This window comes from Schistocerca americana, chromosome X (assembly GCF_021461395.2).
Source record: "Schistocerca americana isolate TAMUIC-IGC-003095 chromosome X, iqSchAmer2.1, whole genome shotgun sequence".
Taxonomy (NCBI): Eukaryota; Metazoa; Arthropoda; class Insecta; order Orthoptera; family Acrididae; genus Schistocerca; species Schistocerca americana.
The window spans coordinates 630,054,868-630,081,297 of NC_060130.1; positions in this window are offsets into that span (position 1 = coordinate 630,054,868).

Genomic DNA, 26,430 nt, shown 5'->3' on the forward strand with positions numbered 1-26,430 from the left:
TATAAGCGACAAGCTATTTAAAAAAAAATGTTACTTTCAGCTTGCATAAAATGTTGTATTGCTTCTACAGGTGTCCACAAGTATCACAGTCTGCAGCTCGTGGTCGTGCGGTAGCGTTCTCGTTTCCCACGCCCGGGTTCCCGGGTTCGATTCCCGGCGGGATCAGGGATTTTCTCTGCCTCGTGATGACTGGGTGTTGTGTGATGTCCTTAGGTTAGTTAGGTTTAAGTAGTTCTAAGTTCTAGGGGACTGATGACCATAGATGTTAAGTCTCATAGTGCTCAGAGCCATTTGAACAAGTATCACTAACGATATAAATGTTAAAAACCATTCGAGTTTTATAAATCGAGATATGACGTTTCCCCCAAATTTAGTGGTCTTCCACACAAATAACGCGGGGGTGCGCGTTGCTGGCGGTGTAAGATCGTAATACACTGAAGAACCAAAGAAACTGGTATAGGCATGTGTATTTTATTACAGAGATATGTAAGCGGGCAGAACTGAGTGCCGCGGTCGGCAATGCCTATATAAGACAACAAGTGTCTGGCACAGCTGTTAGATCGGTTACTGCTGCTACAGTGGCAGGTTATCAACATTTAAGTGAGTTTCAACGTGGTGTTATAGTCGGCGGACAAGCGGTGGGACACAGCATCTCCGAGTTAGCGATGGGGATATTACCACACAACCATTTCACGAGTGTACCGTAAATATCAGGAATCCGGGAAAATATCAAATCTCCGACATCGCTGCGACCAGAAAAAGATCCTGCATGAATGGAACCAACGACGACTGAGGGAATCGTTCATCGTAAGTGAAACCCTTCCGCACATTGCTGCAGATTTCAGTACTGGGCCATCAACAAGTGTCAACGTGTGAAGCATTCAACAACACATAATCGATTTGGGCTTTTGGAGTCGAAGGCTAACTTGTGTGTCCTTGATGGCTGCACGACACAAAGCTTTACGCCTCGCCTGATCCTGTCAACACCGATATTGGACTGTCGATGGCTGGAAACATGTTGCCTGGTCGGCCGTACTTGTTTCAAATTGTATCGAGTGGATGGACATGTGCGGGTGTGGAACAACCTCATGAATCCATGTCAGCAGGAGGCTGTTCAAGCTGGCGGAGGCTCTGTAATGGTGTGAGACGCGTGCATTTGGACTGATGTGGAACTCCTAATACGTCTAGATACGACTCTGACAGGTGACACGTAAGTATCCTGTCTGATCACATGGATCCATTCACGTCCACTGTGCATTGTGACAGACTTTGACAATTCCAGCACTACGGTGTGACACCCCACACGTCCAGATTTGATACAGAGTGGCTGCAGGGACATTTTTCTGAGTTTAAACACTTCCGCCGGCCACCAAACTCCCCATACATGAACATTATTCAGCATATCTGGGATGCCTTGCAACGTGCTGTTCAGAAGAGGTCTCCTCCCCCTCGTGCTCTTACGGATTTATGGACAGTTCTGCTGGATTCATGGTGTCAGTTCCCTCCAGCAGTATTTCAGACATTAATCGAGTCCATGGCACATCATGTTGCGACACGTCAGTGTGCTGGTTGGAGCCCTACACCATATCAGGCTGGCGTACCAGTTTATTTGGCTCTTCCGTGTAAAAGCGTCATTCACACTGAATTTAGAAACTGATTCAGCTAAGGAACGTGATATTAAACAGATGTTTGTAACTCCCTCATGCTGCTCCCTCAAGCCTCACACTAACGAACAATATTTGTAACGTATTCTGTCTCGATTGCATGTCAGAGGTTCTGTGATATATCTAGTGGGCTTTAGGGAGGGAGGATGACGATTGAATGAGAATTGTGACAGACAATAGATGGTGTACTACGTGAGGAATCACTTTAAAAAATATAACGTTATACTGAGGTCGTAACAACTGCACAAAAACCAGTGCCCAATACACTGGTCTTTCAGATATATAATGTTACGTTTTCCGGTAAATATGCTGTCTGTGATTATGAATCAAGTCTCTCCACTCAACCACATACTTGAGTTGGATTCTATGGAGATGTCTTTCACTGATTGCAACCATTACCGAATCATATTCGTGTCACTCTCATATCTCAAAGAGATTCACGTTTCTCGAACATGTCTGCTAAGGTCCTCATACAGCAAAACTCCATTGTGGTTTTAGACATTCCATCTGTATCTTGTAACTGTTCCTCAGTCTCTGCCCCGCCCTACCAGCAGCTTTGTCCAAGTGATCATCCCAATTTATGTCATAACTGAGCAGAAGTCGAAGAGAGCTATATCTACCACTATCTGCAACCGATCGAAAAATATGTGGAGCTGAGTTAATGCAACAGGAGTATGTTCTGACCACTCGGTGGAAATAGGAACATTTTGTCATAGCTCTGCAAACTGTGTACGACGTGTAAGGACAGTGTCAAACGAAGCTTACTCCTGCAACACGAGTTAGAAGAAAAGACAGCACGAGCAGTTACAGGAACTGGAAGGAGAATGATGATTTTGCTACTTCATTGCAGTGTGTCTCCAAAGTACCCATAGGTACTGCAGTCTGAAGGAGATCTGTGTCACTCAGGGTGCATTCACGTCTGTCACCCAAACATTCTCTCTAGCATTGGTATTTTGTGCCATTCAACAGAGAAAAACTGTGAACTATAAAATCACCACTAACGTCATCCAACAGAGAACTCGACAAGATTTTACGGCATCTCTCTCTTACGATATAGCGAGACACAAACACTGTCCGTGTGCTGGCACTGGGCATATGTGGCGATACTATTAAATACACAAGTATTGATGCACTTGAGCAGGTGGTCAGCGGTCGAAGTCGCCTGCACAGACCAGTGCAAAATTTCATTGCCTGTGCTGTAGGAGTGCTATATTCCACAGACTATCAATCGCAAGAGAGGGTCCCTGTGTTGTATAATCCGTTCATCATAAGACTAAACCTGATGTAAACAAACACAAATGCCATGATTGGTCAGAAGTCGTAGCACATGTACACTGGTGTTGTTTCGCTCTTTGAAGTAGGTCCAACTTATGTATTAGATATCTTATTGCTAAGTTACGTTAAACGAAACTTTAAGGTATTCCAATGTATTAACAGCCATCATCGTTTTTGTTAATCACACTTTAGCCATGTAGTATTTATTTCGAAAAGCGTGTACAGTCAAAGCCTCTGCAGCGTTGTGCTCTGATTGTCGCGCTGTTAATGCGCAGTATGAAAATGGCTGAGGCTGCTTTCTGTTCCGTAGTGAAACACGCGCGGGGGGCACAGTTAAAAAGTACTTAATGTTTTTCATAAATTTACGGAGATAATCGGCTTTGAAGTTTTCGTAGTTTGTAATACTGTTATTAAGGAATCCTCATTGAACGTGTAAGGCCAGTGCTGTCCAAGCTAAATACGCCGGTAAAGCTGTTGTCCTGTATTATCACTAAGTCGATGTGCGCGTAATGCACAACACAAAGCGTACCCTTATTATCGTACTTGACAGTACTCGAGGCAGCTTGGCTGCAGTCCCACGTGAAACGGTAATTCAATGAGGTTCCAGGAAACGTGGGAGAATACATGATGCAATATTTACATCAGGTTTAATTCTTACGATGAACGGATTATAACTTGATACGTTGTTATGTTTTCTGCTGTAACACATCGATGCTGTGTGTGACTACAGCTTTGTACTCCACCATACATTTTTTTTCCACCAAGACTTCCAGGTCTGTGTCAGGTTCTACACTGACAAAACACTGGTTCTCACAGAAAACTGCACATCGCACAGTGTACATTATCCAACTGCTCTCACAGGATGATTCAAATAAAAGATTGATGTGATGTTTCTTATCGACAAAAATGCGGAAGACATCACAACATATGGACTCTATACGAGTTTTGCAGCATTGTGGAACATTTCCAAACTGCTGTCCATAGGTGACTGATCACCTCTACGTTTAAACTCATCTTTCACAGTGACGGATTAGCAGATGTCTTGGTGTTCCATTTCGATTAATTCTTGATATTTCAGTCATGTACGTGATAACAGTTTCGGGGGAGGCCACCTCAAAAGTTCTTGTTCCCACCAAGACTGTGTTTCTATCTCAAACAAATGGTGTCAGTCAATCATCATGTGGTAATCAGCAACGTACCAGTGGTTGGATGGGATGGAAAGGACACCGTCAATGTTCTGTAATAAGCTTCACAGTTGATAGTGTTACCAATTTTAGCAAGTTTGACAGTTTTTTCCATAATTTCAATACTTACCAATGACACGATAGCATGCTTCCCAATTTCTGTGTCATCACTTAACCACCCCTCCACCACTTTGCAAGTACCATATACTAGACTGTGCATGCAGATAGATGACTCTGCAGTACGTCCATTCATTGTTCATTATTCTACAGGGTGAGCCACCTAACATTACCGCTGGATATATTTCGTAAACCACATCAAATACTGACGAATTGATTCCACAGACCGAACGTGAGGAGAGGGGCTAGTGTAATTGGTTAATACAAACCACAAAAAATGCACGGAAGTATGTTTTTTAACACAAACCTATGTTTTTTAAATGGAACCCCGTTAGTTTTGTTGGCACATCTGAACATATAAACAAATACGTAATCAGTGCCGTTTGTTGCATTGCAAAATGTTAATTACATCCGGAGATATTGTAACCTAAAGTTGACGCTTGAGTACCACTCCTCCGCTGTTCGATCGTGTGTATCGGAGAGCACCGAATTACGTAGGGATCCAAAGGGAACGGTGATGGACCTTAGGTACAGAAGAGACTGGAACAGCACATTACGTCCACATGCTAACACCTTTTTATTGGTCTTTTTCACTGACGCACATGTACATTACCATGAGGGGTGAGGTACACGTACACACGTGGTTTCCGTTTTCAATTACGGAGTGGAATAGAGTGTGTCCCGACATGTCAGGCCAATAGATGTTCAATGTGGTGGCCCTCATTTGCTGCACACAATTGCAATCTCTGGCGTAATGAATGTCGTACACGCCGCAGTACATCTGGTGTAACGTCGCCGCAGGCTGCCACAATACGTTGTTTCATATCCTCTGGGGTTGTAGGCACATCACAGTACACATTCTCCTTTAACGTACCCCACAGAAAGAAGTCCAGAGGTGTAAGATCAGGAGAACGGGCTGGCCAATTTATGCGTCCTCCACGTCCTATGAAACGCCCGTCGAACATCCTGTCAAGGGTCAGCCTAGTGTTAATTGCGGAATGTGCAGGTGCACCATCATTCTGATACCACATACGTCGACGCGTTTCCAGTGGGACATTTTCGAGCAACGTTGGCAGATCATTCTGTAGAAACGCGATGTATGTTGCAGCTGTTTGGGCCCCTGCAATGAAGTGAGGACCAATGAGGTGGTCGCCAATGATTCAGCACCATACATTTACAGTCCACGGTCGCTGTCGCTCTACCTGTCTGAGACAGCGAGGATTGTCCACGGACCAGTAATGCATGTTCCGTAGATTCACTGCCCCGTGGTTTGTGAAACCCGCTTCATCGGTAAACAGGTAGAACTGCAACGCATTCTCTGTTAATGCCCATTGACAGAATTGCACTCGATGATTAAAGTCATCACCATGTAATTGCTGATGTAGCGACACATGAAACGGGTGAAAGCGGTGACGATGCAGTATGCGCATGACACTACTTCGACTCAGTCCACCGGCTCTCGCAATGTCCCGTGTACTCATGTGTGGGTTCATGGCAACAGCAGCTAACACACCAACTGCACCCGCTTCTCCTATGACGGACCTGTTACGGACCCGTTTCCGTGCTACGACCATACCTGTTGCATACAGTTGGCGGTAGATGTTTTGCAATGTGCGGCACGTTGGATGCTCTCTGTCCGGGTACCGTTCTGCATACACCCTGCAGGCTTCAGCTGCATTTCGTCGACACTCGCCATAGATGAGTATCATCTCCGCCTTTTCAGAGTTCGAATACACTATGGTCACAGTTCCTACAACACTACACTATCACAGACGTCTGGTAACACGGTGTACTACAGTTGGTCTGCGTGCGGAGACGAATGCAGAATAACAATAGCAGCAAGCGCTACATGCGGACACTGCGACAGCTAGACCAAACCACAACAGTGCACTGCAGCCACACTCGTAAACACGGTCGTCATAGTAAGCATGTCCCTGCAGATGCTGCTCGCCGACCGTGGCCTGTGTTTGTTACAACACGCAACTGAACGTCGGAGGTTTCAAGTGTCAACTTTAGGTTACAATATCTCCGGATGTAATTAACATTTTACAATGCAACAAACGGCACTGATTACGTATTTGCTTATATGTTCAGATGTCCTAACAAAACTAACGTGGTTCCATTTAAAAAAACGTAGCTTTGTGTTAAAAAACATACTTCCGTGCATTTTTGTATGGTTTGTATTAAACAATTACACTAGCCCCTCTCCTCACGTTCGGTCTGTGGAATCGGTTCGTCAGTATTTGATGTGGTTTACGAAATATATCCAGCGCTAACGTTAGGTGACTCACCCTGTATATGAGAGTCTGGTGTTCGACAGGTACATGCAGGATGTCGAAGTGATGAACTGTTTGGTGCAGGATACGAATTGTGTTTACTACATCGATATGGTGTGGTGGTACAATCGTTTGTGGTGATATAGCTTGGTTCGAAATCGGTTTCACGCCGAAAAAATCCGAACTTTCCTCGACAGTAGCAGAGTAATGTAATTGAGCAATTCTCTTGGGAGTTAGTTTCCGGGCCGGCCGCGGTGGCCGAGCGGTTCTAGGCGCTTCAGTCCGGAACCACGTGACTGCTACGGTCGCAGGTTCGAATCCTGCCTCGGGCATGGATGTGTGTGATGTCCTTAGGTTAGTTAGGTGTAAGTAGTTCTAAGTTCTATGGAACTGATGACTTCAGATGTTAAGTCCCATAGTACTCAGAGCCATTTGAAACATTTTGAGTTGTTGTGGGCTTCAGTCCTGAGACTGGTTTGATGCAGCTCTCCATGCTACTCTAGCCTGTGCAAGCTTCTTCATCTCCCAGTACCTACTGCACCCTACATCCTTCTGAATCTGCTTAGTGTATTCATCTCTTGGTCTCCCTCTACGATTATTACCCTCCACGCTGCCCTCCAATACTAAATTGGCGATCCCTTTATGCCTCAGAACATGTTCTAGCAACTGATCCTTTCTTCTAGTCAAGTTGTGCCACAAACTTCTCTTCTCCCTAATTCTATTCAATACCTCCTCATTAGTTATGTGATCTACCCATGTAATCTTCAGCATTCTTCTGCAGTACCACATTTTGAAAGCGTCTATTCTCTTCTTGTCCAAACGATTTATCGTCAATGTTTCACTTCCATAAATGCCTACACTCCATACAAATATTTTCAGAAACGACTTCCTGACACTTAAATCTATACTCGATGTTAACAAATTTCTCTTCTTCAGAAACGTTTTCCTTGCCAATGCCAGTCTTCATTTTATGTCCTCTCTACTTCGACAGGTCAGTATTGCTTCATGTGTTCCAATATTTCTCCGGAATCCAAACTGATATTACCCGAGGTCGGCTTCTACCAGTTTTTCCATTCGTCTGTAAAGAATTCGTGTTAGTATTTTGCAGCTGTGACTTATTAAACTGATAGTTCGGCAATTTTCACATCTGTCAGCACCTGCTGTCTTTGGGATTGGTATTATTATATTCTTCTTGAAGTCTGAGGGTATTTCGCCTGTCTCATACATCTTGCTCACCAGATGGTAGGGTTTTGTCAGGAGTCGCTCTCCCAAGGCCGTCAGTAGTTCTAATGGAATGTTGTCTACTCCCGGGACAGCCGGCCGAAGTGGCCGTGCGGTTAAAGGCGCTGCAGTCTGGAACCGCAAGACCGCTACGGTCGCAGGTTCGAGTCCTGCCTCGGGCATGGATGTTTGTGATGTCCTTAGGTTAGTTAGGTTTAACTAGTTCTAAGTTCTAGGGGACTAATGACCTCAGCAGTTGAGTCCCATAGTGCTCAGAGCCATTTGAACCAACTCCCGGGACCTTGTTCCGACTCAGGTCTTTCAGTGCTCTGTTAAACTCTTCACGCAGTATCATATCTCCCATTTCATCTTCATCTACATCCTCTTCCATTTCTATAATATTGTCCTCAAGTACATCGCCGTTGTATAGACCCTCTGTATACTCCTTCCACCTCTCTGCTTTACCTTCTTTGCTTAGAGCTGGGTTTCCAGCTGAGCTCTTGATATTCGTACAAGTGGTTCTCTTCTCTTCAACGGTCTCTTTAATTTTCCTGTAGGCAGTATCTATCTTACCCCTAGTGAGATAAGCCTCTACATCCTTACATTTGTCGTCTAGCCATCCCTGCTTAGCCATTTTGCACTTCCTATCGATCTCATTTTTGAGACGTTTGTACTCCTTTTTGCTTGCTTCTTTTACTTCATTTTTATATTTTCTCCTTTCATCAATTAAATTCAATATTGTTGTGGATTGGCAAGACAGCCAATCCACTAGGAGGAAGCCGGAAGGCACGCGTTTAAGCTCACACAGGCTGGCGTGAGGTCTGGAACAGGACAAGGTAATTAATATAGCCAATAACGTACGTAGCTGCTGGAATACTTAACTTTAATCCACAATTGGTGAACATCGCTCGTGACGGTACATGTTTTACAGCATCAATAGTAACTGGTAATGGCGCCTTGCTAGGTCGTAGCAAATGACGTAGCTGAAGGCTATGCTAACTATCGTCTCGGCAAATGAGAGCGTAATTTGTCAGTGAACCATCGCTAGCAAAGTCGGCTGTACAAATGGAGCGAGTGCTAGGAAGTCTCTGTAGACCTGCCGTGTGGCGGCACTCGGTCTGCAATCACTGATAGTGGCGACACGCGGGTCTGACGTATACTAACGGACCGCGGCCGATTTAAAGGCTACCACCTAGCAAGTGTGGTGTCTGGCGGTGACACCACAAATATTTCTTCTGTTACCCAAGGATTTCTACTAGCCCTCGTCTTTTTACCTACTTAATCCTCTGCTGCCTTCACTACTTCATCCCCCAAAGCCACCCATTCTTCTTCTACTGTATTTCTTTCCCCCATTCCTGTCATTTGTTCCCTTATGCTCTCCCTGAAACTCTGTACAGTCTCTGGTTTAGTCAATTTATCCAGGTTCTATCTCCTTAAATTCCCACCTTTTTGCAGTTTCTTCACTTTTAATCTACAGTTCATAACCAATAGATTGTGGTCAGAGTCCACATCTGTCCCTGGAAACGTCTTACAATTTAAAACCTGGTTCTTAAATCTCTGTCTTACCATTATATAATCTATCTGATACCTTCTAGTATTTCCAGGCTTCTTCCATGTATACAACCATTTTGAGTTAGTTTCCGCATTTTATAAACTGTAGACCACTTTTGCGGGGTATAACTGTCTGTGCAATATGATTGCAGTATGTTTTTCGATCTGTACAAAATAGTTGGCCACTGAAAATCTCGTAATTTGTCCATCTGCTGAAAGTGGTGGACGGTGTTCCCACATCGGCAGCAGCAGTTTGATGGGTAAATTCGGTAAGTTTCACTCAGAATGCTCCATTGAAAAGAAGTTCCGTGACGTCAGAGAATCGCAAGACATCCTTTGTGTGGGGCATAGGAGTTTCCACAGACTGGTTGGTGCAAGACAGGGGCAAGGTATCAATGGAAAGTTCCGTGGCGTCTGAGAGTAACGTGATGTCTTGTTTGTTCGAGCGTTTAGGGACAAGTCCAAGCAGACCATCCTCCTCTGGTTCGGACAGGCAGGATGTTACCTCCAACCCGCCATTGCGAGTTTAGAACCTCTCCAGAACTGCAGTTGTTGGATATCGAAAATTCACCGAAAATTCCAGCCACTTTTCTCGTCTGTAGGACAGTGCTTAGAATTCTGTTGGTGGTTTTTTTTTTACGTTTTGTTGTTGAATTCGAAATATGTCATGAACTTTCAGATATGTAACTCTTCAGATTTCCTGTCTGTGCTTAGACGCTAGTGTGCTTCGAGAAGTGAGGAAAATAATAATAATAAAAAAAAGCAACCGCCTTAACATCCCTGACTCCAGCAGCAAGTATAAACTAAGCCCATGGAGCGTATCAGAAAAGTGATGAACACCACAGCAGCTATAGGACTCAGAAATTTTTCTCGCTCTGTCAGGGCCTTCAGAACAGTAGCTAAAACTTGAAAAGTGGTGAGCGTCCTGTTTAGAGTTACAGAGATATTTATTTCGAGTTCCAAATATCGTCGTTTTGGCGTTTAAAATCGGATATTTACGCTGATATCGGTTTCCGGATCTATATCCCACAAAATCTCGTTAAGTGTCTCAAGGAGGAAGGTTGGATGAAGACTGAGAGTTTCACAAGTGTGCAGCAATCTACACTCCTGGAAATGGAAAAAAGAACACATTGACACCGGTGTGTCAGACCCACCATACTTGCTCCGGACACTGCGAGAGGGCTGTACAAGCAATGATCACACGCACGGCACAGCGGACACACCAGGAACCGTGGTGTTGGCCGTCGAATGGCGCTAGCTGCGCAGCATTTGTGCACCGCCGTCGTCAGTGTCAGCCAGTTTGCCGTGGCATACGGAGCTCCATCGCAGTCTTTAACACTGGTAGCATGCCGCGACAGCGTGGACGTGAACCGTATGTGCAGTTGACGGACTTTGAGCGAGGGCGTATAGTGGGCATGCGGGAGGCCGGGTGGACGTACCGCCGAATTGCTCAACACGTGGGGCGTGAGGTCTCCACAGTACATCGATGTTGTCGCCAGTGGTCGGCGGAAGGTGCACGTGCCCGTCGACCTGGGACCGGACCGCAGCGACGCACGGATGCACGCCAAGACCGTAGGATCCTACGCAGTGCCGTAGGGGACCGCACCGCCACTTCCCAGCAAATTAGGGACACTGTTGCTCCTGGGGTATCGGCGAGGACCATTCGCAACCGTCTCCATGAAGCTGGGCTACGGTCCCGCACACCGTTAGGCCGCCTTCCGCTCACGCCCCAACATCGTGCAGCCCGCCTCCAGTGGTGTCGCGACAGGCGTGAATGGAGGGACGAATGGAGACGTGTTGTCTTCAGGGATGAGAGTCGCTTCTGCTTTGGTGCCAATGATGGTCGTATGCGTGTTTGGCGCCGTGCAGGTGAGCGCCACAATCAGGACTGCATACGACCGAGGCACACAGGGCCAACACCCGGCATCATGGTGTGGGGAGCGATCTCCTACACTGGCCGTACACCACTGGTGATCGTCGAGGGGACACTGAATAGTGCACGGTACATCCAAACCGGTATCGAACCCATCGTTCTACCATTCCTAGACCGGCAAGGGAACTTGCTGTTCCAACAGGACAATGCACGTCCGCATGTATCCTGTGCCACCCAACGTGCTCTAGAAGGTGTAAGTCAACTACCCTGGCCAGCAAGATCTCCGGATCTGTCCCCCATTGAGCATGTTTGGGACTGGATGAAGCGTCGTCTCACGCGGTCTGCACGTCCAGCACGAACGCTGGTCCAACTGAGGCGCCAGGTGGAAATGGCATGGTAAGCCGTTCCACAGGACTACATCCAGCATCTCTACGATCGTCTCCATGAGAGAATAGCAGCCTGCATTGCTGCGAAAGGTGGATATACACTGTACTAGTGCCGACATTGTGCATGCTCTGTTGCCTGTGTCTATGTGCCTGTGGTTCTGTCAGTGTGATCGTGTGATGTATCTGACCCCAGGAATGTGTCAATAAAGTTTCCCCTTCCTGGGACAATGAATTCACGGTGTTCTTATTTCAATTTCCAGGAGTGTATTTAGAGCCTGGGTTCGAGTGTGGCGGTATACATCGGAAAAATGAGGCAAACTAGAGCTCAGCGTTGTTTTTGAAAGAGTATTTAGAGACATATTCAATTGGATTTAATAACTTCCTGTAGCAGCTGATGATCGAAGACAAGTGAAGGATGTAGTATTTCCCACAAAAGTGGACGAAGTGTCTCAGGGAGATTTCACAAGTGTACCACGATAATTTCAGAGTCTGTATTAAAGTTAGGTGGTGGTATTCCTTGGGATAAAATTGTTAAGATTTTTCTTGTGACATCTGTAAAGCTCTCTCTCTCTCTCTCTCTATTTGTGCAGCGGTACATTTAGATCCTGTGATATCTTCAGGACATGTATGTGACAATATTTCACACATTGCTTAAACACCAGATATAAAAGCTCCAGTGGCAGTTCATGTTCAGCAACAAGGGATATCCTTGTGCCAGGAGTGTGGTGGGAGACTACGGGTATTTCCTGCTGGACAGGAAGTGCTTAGTGTGATTATGGAGTGCCCGTGTTAGTGCTTAGCGCGGCCGTCCTGTAGTTACTGCATGCCGGTGCTGCGAGTCTGGCGCATGGCTTCTTCCAGTGGCCAACACGGATACTGGTAGTTCCAAATCCCTTCGTCGCAACCCAACTCTGGGCAGTCTGTGCGGGTGGCAAGAGGTGAGAAAGTTTTCCAGATAAATTTAAGCTATCTGTGGCAGTGTATCTATGTGGTTCATTACACGATTGGAATGAAAGAGCATCGCAACTGTTTGTGTTCATCAAAATTGTTAAGAACACCAGCATCAACTTCAAAGTGTATTGCTATTTCTGAAATAAATAAACAATATTGTTAAACAAATTGTTCAAACAATGCATTGTACATGCAATATTAGCCTACCGTCATGAGATCCTTCCAGTCCAGCGGGTAGACACAGACAGAGCGAATTTTCCGCCATTTTATCCTCGGTCTGCATCTTGGATTATGTCATGGGAGGGGAGGGAGGAGGACCAACAGTGTCCTGTGGTGGTGGTGTTGTGAACTAGGTCAGTTCGACTACAGGCCTCAAGGTGAATGCAGTAGATCGAGCTACTGTCTAGTGCTCAATTTGTGACAAGTCAATTTCTTTAAATAAACAATACACTGCAATGTATAAAAAATAATGATTTGTGTCTGTTCTATCCAGCAGCCTAGCACAGATCGAGTCCTTTTCCCTCCTAATTCCAGATTGGGGAAGAGAGGGCTAAGGAGTGGAGGTCATGGGAGATATGGAGTTAGGTCTGTGGGGGTAACCCAGTTCATGTATTTTCCCACCAAAATCTGAATTTCCTGCCATGACGTTAGTGCGACATTGCCACATCTGTGGCTGCCATCTTCGATCATCCATCTGGAATAAATTTGGCAACAATGCAGAGTTGGTCTGCACCCAATTTGCCCTACTACTGCTAGTACAAGGCTAAGGCTATAGAACAGAGAGACAGCAGCTGATGATAAATTTAAGAGTGGAAAGAAGTTTATTAAAATAGGATTTAAGCTTTCTTCGCTTTATTTTCAATCAAATTTTCATAGGTCTCATTAACGAGACTTCAGACTTCGATATGATTGAATACTTTCTGCATTGATCATAGGTCATGGGAACAGACCGAGCTTGTCTGTTCTAGTTTCAACGAGCCTTTACAGCTGTAGGTAGTGGATAATCCATCGTGATGGAAGTAGGTGGACACAGCGGCGTTTAGGACCAGCTCTGCCCTTATCCTTTGCGCTAAGAAAGGTAAGCCTCATGGTTCGACAAGGATACAAAATGAACTCCGTAACCAATCCACATTCTTGTCATGTCGTGGCTGTTCATAACACTCAGCGAGAAATGTGCTCGTTTTGATTCGAGCAAGGATTTCTCTCTGAGAAATGAATTTGGCGGAATGGTGTTCTACCCCGAGGGAGGAGTAAATCACAACGTTATCCTCTATATTCTTTGGCACGTGTCAACTTCAGAAAACCAGAAGATGAAAGATTACTCTTGTGAAACCCTTAGCCTTCCAAAAGGACATTATGCCAGAGATGAAATTTAATTTACAGTAATTAATAACACCCACAAGAAGGTAAAATGGATTAGCTTATAATTAACTAGTTGCAACGGCTATTAAAAAGTCGAAATTTATATCGTATTTCTTTGTTCGTAGGCTGGCCACGCTGCCGGAGCACAACGATTTCTCTGTTTCCGACCGTCACGAAGTTTCACCTACCGCCTGCACCACAAGACTTCAGCTGACAAGCGTCCGCTACTTTGACTTTCCATGGGGATCACTTAAAACCGCTTCTATCACGGCCACTATTCCGTTTCATAACTACCGTTACTTGAATTTGAGCTCATACTACTAGGGCTAAAATGTAAATAAATGAGCAAACGTAAACGAATAATTCAATAAAGTTAACTCTTTTAAAGGAACTATGACAGTAATTTCACAAGCCAATCGTAACAGCACAGTGTTAACGGGCTCCAGATTAGAGATATGAACGAACTACTGCAGTGTAAACAGCGCGTGTGTTTCATTTGAGGCCAGCCGAAAGTAACCAATACACATACTGCAACATTTATCAGTTATTGGAGATATTTGTTTAGTATGCAAATTTTCAGTGTATGTCCGATATCGGTCTCAAATATAATATACGCCTAACAAGCGGAAATAGTAAAGTATCACGAATGATAATTGTCAATGACTGATAAATAATTGTCAGACGAACGGAAAACAAGTAGCAGAATTATTTATACATCCAGTTTTTGAGAAAAGACATGTGTTTCCTCGTAACATCATATTCCTCCAAAAATTATTTAATATCTCAGAAAGCGTCTGAAATAAACTTTTTCATTGAGCTTGAGGAAGGAGAAAGAGGAGAGAGCTTTTCTATAGCATCTTGTTTTCAATAATTATAAAATTGATGCGGCTCTATTCTCCACTATTGTCGCACTAAATTCTTCAAGGTTCTACGTAGAATTTTTTTAACGAATAATCTTATTTCAAGTGTTAGCTTACGGTACCGCCATATACTATGGCGCCATTCCATTCAGTTGTCTTGGATTAATTGCTTCCCGCCGGAGGTTCGAGTCCTCCCTCGGGCATGGGCGTATCTGTCGTTCTTAGGATACGTTAGTTTAAATTAGTTTAAGTAGTGTGTAAGACTAGGGACCGATGACCTCAGCAGTTTGGTCCCTTAGGAATGCACACACATTTGAACATTTTTGAGTAATTGATGAGTGACGATTGCAGTGCTACACGCTGAAATGTTCTGAGACTTAAAAATGTTATACTAAGCTTAGCTGATTTCAGTAGTTCCCTCTATTCTTTCTAAAAACATTTGTAGTTACAAGCAAATACATCGAATGAGGAATAAATGAACATGTTTGTATATTGTGCTGGTGATTTGTTTGGTGGCCAGAAGCGTGCGGTGTTAACACGGATCGGCAATGAACCTCCGGCCAATTACGGGCATGCAATTTCTGCTGTCTCCCAGATTAACTGCTCTTCTGACCGCAGCATACTCTGGCACCAGTGTTCTGAAAAACCTGCTAATGTTCGCAATTACGTAGATATTATCTTATTTTCTGCTCTAGAAGATTACATTCTGCTGGAATATGGTTAATGTTTTCCGATGAACAGTGTTTGTTGGAAAATCAGCAACTCACTTCATCGAAAGAGCGGATTCAATTTATTTATGAGAATTGTTTGCAACATGAGATATTGGGCGGCATGACAAACAGTCCGCGTATTATCGGGAAATGAAATTAAAGATTACAAAGGCGATTCAAAACCGGTTAACGTCACTACAGATTGACGCAAAGAATTAATTAAGGAAGGTGTGTGAAAATATCGTATCCTGTCTTATAAAAAGTGTCCGTACACCTGTTAGTGGCCGACCGGGGCGGCCGAGTGGTTCTAGGCGCTACAGTCTGGAACCGCGCAACCGCTACGGTCGCAGGTTCGAATCCTGCCTCAGGCATGGATGTGTGTGATGTCCTTAGGTTAGTTCGGTTTAAGTAGTTCTAAGTTCTAGGGAACTGATGACCACAGATGTTAAGTCCCATAGTGCTCAGAGCCATTTGAACCATTTTTTGAGCCTGTTAGTGGACATTAACACGGGGGATGTGTACCCTTCGCCTTTATGACGGCTTTAACTTTGCCGAGTACAAGTTGAATGAAGCGTGTGCATGTCTATGTAGGAATGGTACCCCATTCTTCTTCAAACGCAGAAACCAGTAAAGATAGTGATGTTAGACGCTGGAGTCTGGAGCCAAGTTGACGCTCTGATTCGTCCTAAAGGACTTTCACTGCGTTCGGATAGTGGCTCTGGGTTGCCCAGTAAGGTACTGGAATGATATTGCTCATAAATCAGTACCTCACAGATGCTACTTTATGACAGGGAGCCGATAAAAACAATCATCGTCTTCGAACTGATCCTCTACTGTACGCAGTACAAACTGCTGTTAAATCAATGTTCATAGGCTTCCGCATTTAGTGTTTCCTTAAGCGGGGAGACCGTGTCCTAACCACAGAAAACATGCGCATACCGTAACTCTACCACTTCTGTGCTTAACTTTCAGCACTAAACATAATGGCAGGTAATGTTCCACAGGCATTCACGGAACTCAGACCCTTCCTAGGACTGCCACACGGTATAACGGCATTCGTCACTCGATTCCAATCACCCACTGTCCAGTGGCGTCGCTCGTTACAGAACCTCAACCGTCGCTTACACTGACTACAGGTACATATAAGAGCAGCAGCTGGGAAATTGTACCCCATTCTTTTTAACTCACTACGCGCAGTCATTGTGCTAGCTATGGTTGTCGTGTCTCGAGAGGGAGTTGGAAGGACATGTTGTTACTTCACCGGTGTCTTACCTCAGTTGAATCTCTCGATGAGTGGAAATCGGCGTGGGCCGCTTGTAGAAATCCGACAGCTGCTGGATATAAGCTGGAAGTAGTGCAGAATTTGGAATTTGGTGATGATATTTTAAGAAAGCAGGGTAGATATTCTAAGTCCTTTGCTAACGAACATGGAAGGCTCCTCTGGCAATACCACTAAGTACTACTTTCCATAACTTTCCCGTCTACTACTCTGAGACTATATCCATGTAACGGCCTGCGCCGCGGCTGTCAAGTCGGCCTAAGTCCCACGTCCGGCGACATGTGACGCTGAGACGGTATCGCATGGATACTGCTGTTCGCAACTCTGTCCTGTGTACTGATGTGCCCTTATTATATGGCTCGTAGGCCGTCACAAGGATGTTTCCAGAACAATTTGTGACGTACTAAGAGGGGCTAGTCACGTATACAGTACGCTTTCATTACCATGTTAGATTAGATCTGGAAACTTCCCTCCCCACACCCCTTCTCCCCTGTAGCAGGAGCTCAGCTGCTCAAGTCTTTGCTTGCTGCGGGTTACGTAGCCCTGTCTGTGAAACTGTTTGTAGCATGGCGCCACGAAGACATCTGTGGTTGTTACCGCTGTCAAAAACTGAGGCAACGCTTCCTGCCCGTAGCCAGCTTCAGCGCTGCTCCACAGGAGCAATTCTCAGGTGTTCCAATGAACAGTTCCGGCGGGCCTGAGATTCCGAACACCTCTTATTCCCTGGGGAAATTTTAAAGGCCTTGTCCTCAGAGGTTAAAAATTCCCAGTTCTATTCCCACTCTCATAGGAACGATCCTCTTGTTATTACCTACCAAAACAGTTTACATACATGTGCATTGGCAGGTTACTGTGCATCGTTCACAACACACTTAGGACACATGGTAAATAGAATACAGTATTCATAAAATGTCTTTGACGTACTTTACATGGAATACCTTTAGATCTACTTTTCATAAAATACCTTTCACATACTTTAAATAAAATCAACTATATATTTTCACTTTTATCATCTTAGTGAGTCCATTTTGCTCACGGTTCTATACTGGTTTTACACATTCACTACACCATTCTCAATTTGTGACTCCGTTTTGCTCATGGCATTACCTGTCGTTTTGCCACTTACAGAAGAACTTATTATTATAACTACCAGTTTTCTTATATTACAGGTGCAAGATTTATCTTTTATCTGTACGTAGTTTTGGGCATTATACCATTGGTGTGTGTTAGCTATTATTTCCGTGGAAACACGTGACGTCTAACTTTGTTCTCTCCATGTCACTTTATCCGGGAAGGGCGAAAATCTGGTTGACTTTCATTCGTCCTCCGCATCATCGTACGATTCGGCACTATGCATATGCGCATACTAACAACACTGAAGCGCCAAAGAAACTGGTATAGGCATGCGGATCCGAATGTAAACAGGCAGAATACAGCGCTGCGGTCGGCAACGCCTATATAAGACAGTAAGTGTCTGGCGTAGTTGTTATATCGGTTACTGCTGCTACAGTGGCAAGTTGTCAAGATCTAAGAAAATGTTATAGTCGGCTCACGAGGGATGGGACACAGCATCTCCGAGGTAGCAATGAAGTGGGGATCTTCCCGTGCGACCACTTCACGAGTGTTCCGCGAATATCAGGTATTCGGTAAAATATCAAATTTCAGACATCGCTGCGGCTGGAAAAACCTCCTGCAAGAACGGGGCCAACGAAGACTTAAGAAATTCGTTCAGCGTGACAGAAGAGCAACTCTTCCGCACATTGCTGCAGATTTCAGTGCTGGGCCATCAACAAGTGTCAGCGTGCGAACCATTCAACGACACATCATCGATATGGGCTAGCTCGTGTATCCTTGATGGCTGCACGACACAAAGATTTACACCTCGCCTGGGCCCGACAACAGCAATATTCGACTATCGATGACTGGAAACATGTTGCCTGGTTGTTTCAAATTGTATCAAGCGGATGGACATGCACGGGTATGGAGACAACTTCATCACTCCATGGACCCTGCCTATCAGCAGGGGACTGTTCAAGTTGGTGGAGGCTCAGTAATGATGTGGGGTGCGTGCAGTTGGAGTGATATGGGACCCCTGATACACAATCTGATCAAAAGTATCCGGACACCTGGCTGAAAATGACTTACAAGTTCGTGGCGCCCTCCATCGGTAATGCTGGAATTCAATATGGTGTTGGTCGACCCTTAGCCTTGATGACAGCTTCCACTCTTGCAGGGGTACGGTCAGTCAGGTAAGGTGCTGGATGGTTTCTTGGGGAATGGCAGCCCATTCTTCACGGAGGAGAGGCCTGGCACGAAGTCGGCATTCCAAAACACCTCAAAAGGTGTTCTATAAGATTCAAGTCAGGACTCTGTACTGGCCCATCCATTACAGGCGTGTTGAAAGCTGCAATCGCCATCCTCGAATTGCTCTTCAACAATGGGAAGCAAGAAGGTGCTTAAAACATCAATATAGGCCTGTGCTGTGATAGTGCCACGCAAAACAACAAGGGATGCAAGCCCTCTCCATGAAAAACACGACCACACCATAACACCACCGCCTCCGAATTTTACTTTTGGCACTACACATGTTGGCAGAAGATGTTCACCGGGCATTCGCCGTACCCACACCCTGTCATCGGATCGCCATATTATGTATCGTGATTCGTCACTCCACAACGTTTTTCCACTGTTCCATCGTCCAATGGGTATGCTCCTTACACCAAGCGAGGCGTCGTTTGGTATTTACAGGAATCATGTGTGGCTTATGAGCAGCCGCCCGACCATGAAATCTTAAGTTTTCTCACCTCCTGCGTAACTATCATAGTACTTGCAGTGAATCCTGATGCAGTTTGGAATTCCTGTGTGATGGTTTGGATAGATGTCTATCTATTACACATCAAGACCCTGTTCAACTGTAGGCGGTCTCTGTCAGTCAACAGACGAGGTCAGCCTGTACGCTTTTGTGCTGTAAGTGTCCCTTCACGTTTCCACTTCATTATCACATTGGAAACAGTGGACCTACGGATGTTTAGGAGTGTGGAAATCTCGAGTACAGACGTATGACACAAGTGACCTGACCCCATTCTAAGTCCGTGAGTTCCGTGGAGCGCCCCATTCTGCTCTCTCACGATGTCTAATGACTACTGAGGTCGCTGATATGGAGTACCTGGCAGTAGGTGGCAGCACAACGCACCTAATACGAAAAACGAATTTTTTGGGGTGTCCGATATTTTTTATCACATAGTGTACGTCTAGATACGGCTCTAACAGGTGACACGTACGTAAGCATCCTGTCTGATCACATGCATCCATTCGTGTCCATTATACATTCTGATGGGCAATTACAGCAGGACGATGCGATACCCTACAGGTCCAGAATTTCTACAGAGAGACTACAGGTACAATATTCTGAGTTTAAACACTTCCGCTGGCCACCAAAATGTCCATGCATGATCATTATTGATGCCTTGAAACCTGCTGTTCAGAAGAGATGTCCAGCCCCTCGTATTCTTACGGATTTATGGGCAGCCCTCCAGGGTTCGTAGTGTCAGTTTCCTCGAGGACTACCACAGACATTAGTCGAGTCCATGCCACGTCGTGTTGCGGCACTTCAGCGCGCTCGCGGGGGCCCTACACGATATTAACAGGTGTACTAGCTTCTTTGTATCTTCAGTGTAGTTCTCTAGATGGACATCTGTTTACAACAGTATTGGTTACGCAGATTCTGGTACAGCATCCTCCACTTATTTCACGTAATCGTTTGCCACATTTTCTACAACATGTACCATATGCACATAAACAACAGATTAAAATTAATACAACTAATGTTGCAGACCCTGAACATCCCCATATGGAATAGTCACTCATTGACCATTCTCGGAAAGTTGTCCTTTGCTGATACTCACTTTCGTTCTGGAGCTCTTCGATTTTGTTTCCTGCCAGATTTAAAACGCCTTGGTGTCTCACAACATTGTCGAGTGGCAGTCTCACGGATATGTCCGACAGTTTCTGCTTCTCGCCCTGTATTACATGGCAGTCAATGTCTATATTCAGTGTAGGAACTACGTCCTTTTGCTGGTGTTAGTACGGTTCAAATGGTCCGATTGTAACATAATTTGTGCGCCATAATGTTTACATTTACTCAGAAACTTTAGTTTTCTCGTTCCTCTTGGAATGATGTCAGCGGGTGGTAAATCATTATATAGCACCATTAACCCTTCGTCCCTTGGGACGCCTAACAACCACACGTTGTTCCGTGTCTGCCTCCTGATACTTTCATTTAGTACTGTATATTTCAGACTGCACAGACTGCAGTCTTGCAGTGCCTCTCATAACGGCTCTAGCATGCGGGCTTCAAAGCTCTCATAGTCATAAGTAGACGTTAGCACAAAGTTCTGCTTACATATACTGGTGTCCAAAATTAAAGCAACAAACCTCTATTTCCCCGTGTTGTATCTAATTCACGGTATAATCATACAAAATGTCAACAGATGTCCGTACAATCATGTTCTGCACGAAAGATGGCGTTCCGGTCAATGGACAACCATGTCAACGATGACGTCAGGCCGGCCGCTGTGACAGAGCGGTTCCAGGCGCTTCAGTCCGGAACTGCGCTGCTGCTACTGTCGCAGGTTCGAATCCTGCCTCGGGCATGGATGTGTGTGATGTCCTTATGTTAGTTAGGTTTAAGTAGTTCTAAGTCTAGGGGACTGATGACCTCAGATGTTAAGTCCTATAGTGCTTAGAGCCATTTTTGATGACTTCAGGGCACCTATCAAACTAGGTAGTGTTTGCCGGGAAGTCCCACGTCCATAGTCGCTGTGTATACAGTCACAGACAGTGCCGTATGACACAAAGAAGACGCCTACCAGACTCTGTGCGGTCGAGGGCCTTAAGAAGAATGGAAGCACGAGAGTCGCAAACTGATGTGACCCGAAGGGTTAATGTGAATCTTCTGGTGTTTCTCTGATGTGACGACAAATTATAGAGACCGAAACAGTATTCCGAAGTCCAGGGCAAGGCCGACCACGTGTGATATTAAAAAGAGAAGACCGTTATTTGGCCGTAAGGGCACAACGGTACCGCCTTAGTACTGCACGGCAACTGGCATCTGACCTCGCAGCGTCTGCTCGACGTCTTGTACCAATGCAAACGGTGTACAGACGGCTTCGGCAGAGTAGCCTTTATTTTCGGAGACCTTCCGTATGAGTATCTGTGATAGTCTTCACAGAAGGAAACGTTTAGAGTGGAGTCGTCAACATGCCACCTGGACAGTCGAACAGTGGGCCAATGTTCTTTTAGCAGGTGAGTTCCGATTTGGTCTGGAGAGTGATCCTCGGCGCATTCGCATCTGGAAGGAACGTGAAACAAGGTTTCAGATATCAAACATTGTGGAAAGAGACCTATATCGAGGAAGATCGTTAATGGTGTGGTTAGGGATTATTTTGACCACTATAACACCTTTTCATGAAATTGTACGGGTGACTCGGCAAGGTTTAATTGCTGTCAGGTATCACCACGAGATCTTGGGATCTCATGTGCGATTGTTGCGAGGTGGCGAGGGCCCAGACTTCGTACTGATGGACGATAGTGCTCGACTTCATAAAGCACGGGTAGTTGATGTCTTCTTACAAGGGAACCTCCCCATCGCACCCCCCTCAGATTTAATTATAAGTTAGCACAGTGGATAGGCCTTGAAAAACTGAACACAGATCAATCGAGAAAACAGGAAGAAGTGTGGAACTATGAAAAAATAAGGAAAATATACAATCTGAGTAGTCCACGCACAACATAGGCAACATCAAGGACAGCGTTAGTTCAGGATCGCCGTGGTCCTGTTGTTCGCGTGAGCAGCTGCGGAGTGAAGGACCCTTGGTTCAAGTCTTTCCCCCCCCCCCCCCCCCCCCTAAGTAAAAAGTTTAATTTTTTATTTTCAGTTTATGCGACAAACTCTTACGTTTTCATCACTTTTTTGGGAGTGATTATCATATCCACAAGAAAACCTAAATCGGGCAAGGTAGAAGAATCTTTTTGCTCATTCGCCAAGTGTATAAGTTAGTTGGGTCGACAACATATTCCTGTCATGTGACGCACATGCCGTCACCAGTGTCGTATAGAATATATCAGACGTGTTTTCCTGTGGAGGAATCGGTTGACCTATGACCTTGCGATCAAGTGTTTTCGGTTCCCATTGGAGAGGCACGTCCTTTCGGCTACTAATCGCACGGTTTTGCGGTGCGGTCGCAAAACACAGACACTAAACTTATTACAGTGTACAGTAAACCTATTACAATGAACTGAGACGTCAATGAACGAACGGACAGATCATAACTATGCGAAAATAAAAAAAGCAAACTTTTCACTTGAGGGAAGACTTGAACCAAGGACCTCTCTTTTCGTAGCTGCTGACGCTAACCACGAGACCACGGCGCTCCTGCGCTAACAATCTCCTTGATGTTGCATATCTTGCACATGGACTACTCAATTTGTATATTTTGCTTATGTTTTTCATAGTTTCACATAACTTCTTCCTGTTTTCTCGATTGCTCTGTGTTCAGTTTTTCAAGGCGTATACACTGTGCCAACTTATAACTAAATCTGAGGGAGGTGCGATGGAGAGGTTCCCTTGATAGAAACGAAAGACATTGCATACATGGCATGGCCTGCTCGCTCTCCCGATTTGATTCTCATAGAGCAAATGTGGGATGCGCTAAGGACACAGGTTGCATCACGTCAGCATCCGCCAGCTACTCTCCAAGTCTTACGAGCAGCTCTGCAGGAAAAATGGGGATTATTGCGTCGACATGAGACTGATCATTCACAGCATGCCTCGTCGTATTCAGGGCTGTATTGCTGCCAGAGGTGGTAACACGCCATGCTGAACACAAAGCAGTTGTCGGAATGTGTGTGCGGATCCGTTAAGTTGGAAAAAAGGAGGAACATTTTGTCTAGCATTGTGCATGTTCCAGTTGTTTACGTTGTGTGTTTTTTCATTGTTTCTATCTTACTAGCACCTGTTTACACTGTTTTGTGGAAAAATAAACGCAACCTTGCGAAATTTCCGTCTGCTGCTTCAATTGTGTACACCAGTGTATTTGATGTTTCGTGTTTATATTTTTAAGGAATAACTTATCTCCGGCGAGCTGCGCATACTGCCGTTTTGCCTCATCAGTCATCAAAAACTCCTTGTCGGGGCGATATAAGTAAATAGTCGCTCAGTCTTATCAAACACTGCAGGTAGTGGCCATACATGCATTGTATAGCGTATACTCGCTACTATCAACTGAAGGTACAATCAGTACATAACTTAAAGTACTGCCGGCTAGTAATACACCTAAATCTATTATACTTAACATTTGATACCCTTGGTCCTCGGAGAATTTAGTAGGAAACTTCTTATCTCTTAGCACTTCCTTAATTAATTCCAAATAATTTACAACTTGCATGGGATTTGTCTAGTATGGTTCCAACAAACCCTTTACTGCGCTCACAGTTACCGTAATCATTAAATCGTATTAACTCTCTAGTTCATTAAACATCACTGACAGTTGTACTAGCTGTTCCGTGATAGTTATCAGTATCAACGCTTGCTCTATTTTCTTATTTGCGCTATTGTCAAATTCTTCTATGTGCGCACTTAACTTCCGTATCCCGCTCGATATGATTCGCTTATTCCTTGTCACTGCATTTATTGTCTGACTAAAACCCATTAATGATGCCCTCACAGTTTTTACCTGCTCCTTCAACAATCTCAAAAGTTCCCTTTGGTGTTCCTCCAGATGATCTATCTTGGCTTTAAAGTAGGAGACGTCTTCCTCGTCTAGCGTACCGAAGAATACCTTACTTGCTTCTCCGATAAAGTTCAACATACCTCTTTTTGAACGGCCATCTCGTTTCTGCCTAACTGTCTTATCAATCCCTTTGCTTTGTTTATCTTGCCTAGTTGCCATTTCACGGTCTTTTGGGCGTTCTCGCACTCGGCTGTGCTTAGTTTTACCCGTTGTTACCTTTTCATACAATTCGCTATTGCCCTTGTCGCAGTCTATTGCGTTTTTTATTTCTGCTTAGCAGGTCACCATAGTACTTCCGATCACTATTAGTCTCCACAGTGTTTGCACTCCAGCCATCTGTAATTAGAAGAATTCCTTTAATCTGGTTGCGTGGACCTTCAAACATTTTTGCCCTTTTATTCTCCGCCGCGCGGGGTAGCCGCGCGGTCCGAGGCGCTTTGCCACGGCTCGCGTTGCTTCCTCTGTCGGAGGTTCGAGTCCTCCCTCGGGCATGGGTGTGTGTGTTGTCCTTAGCATAAGTTAGTATAAGTTAGATTAACTAGTGTGTAAGCTTATGGATCGATGACCTCAGCAGTTTGGTCCCATAGAACTTAACACAAATTTCCATTTCCCTTTTATTCTAATTACTACATTAGGTCCCTTTGCGTCCACGACAGTGAATGGTCCTCTCCATTGGCTATCGAACTTCCTGGAACGGCCTCTCCTCACACTTTCGTCGAATAATAGCACCCGATCATCTTTTCGGAAACTCTTTGGATTCTGTGTTTTATCGTAGTTAACTTAATTCGTTTCTTGCTCTTCCGTAGTGGCTCTGGCTCCCTGATGAGCAACCAGCATTATATGATGCATCTCTGTCGCGCAGTAGTCGTAGTTATAGATCACGTTAGCAGGTTTTCTGTGCAATAACCCTGGAAGTCTATATTTCTGACCAAAAAATAACTCGAATGGCGCATACCCACTTGTACTATGCGGACTGGTATTGGACACGAAAGTGGCATACGGCACCCAACTATCCCAGTTCGTCTGATCCCAGTTAATGTAATGCAGCAGCATCTCGGTCAACGTCCGATGCGTGTGCACATGTACCCTACTTACCTGTGGGTTATAACTAACTGTTTATATCTTATTGGCTCTGAGCAATATGGGACTTAACATCTGAGGTCATCAGCCCCCTAGAACTTAGAACTACTTAAACCTAACTAACCTAAGTACATCGCACATATCCATGCCAGAGGCAGGATTCGAACCTGCGACCGTAGCGGTCGCGCGGTTCCAGACGGAAGCGCCTAGAACCACTCGGTCACACCGGCTGGCTTATATCTTATTGATCTTTGGTAGTTTACATACAAGCTTCATTGCATCATTGACGAAATTACTTCCCATGTCACTAAACAATGCTATCGGAATACTGAATTTTTGGATAGCATTTTCTACTAGCTTCCTTGTTACCATATCCATATATTGTCGCCCTATCGGTTTAGCCAGAACAAACTTAGTAAATGAGTCATGCAACATCAAATTATACCGGTTTCCAGAATTTGACTGCAGTAGGGGGCCTACAGTGTGAGAACCACATGCTTCAAATATAAATTCAGATGTAGGCGTTAATTGCTGGAACTGCTTCGTTTTGGCCTACGTGATTTTGTTCTCTTAATAGCTCTGACATTTGCACATAAATTTCTCAATATCGGACTTCATTTCGTGCCCGCTACAATAATGTTTCACGCTTTTGTATGTTTTTCCCATTCTCTGGTTCCCGCCTATCGGCGACACATGCATTTGTGTTAAGATTGCTAAGTTTTATTCTTGGCTCAACACAGTGCCCGAACTCCCCGGCTCTATCTCTACTTTCCTTTCTTGTGTTTGCTGTTCTGCTGTGTCTGCATTGCCCATGAACTCTGCCTGAACTGTCTCAGCTTCTGCCTCCAGGG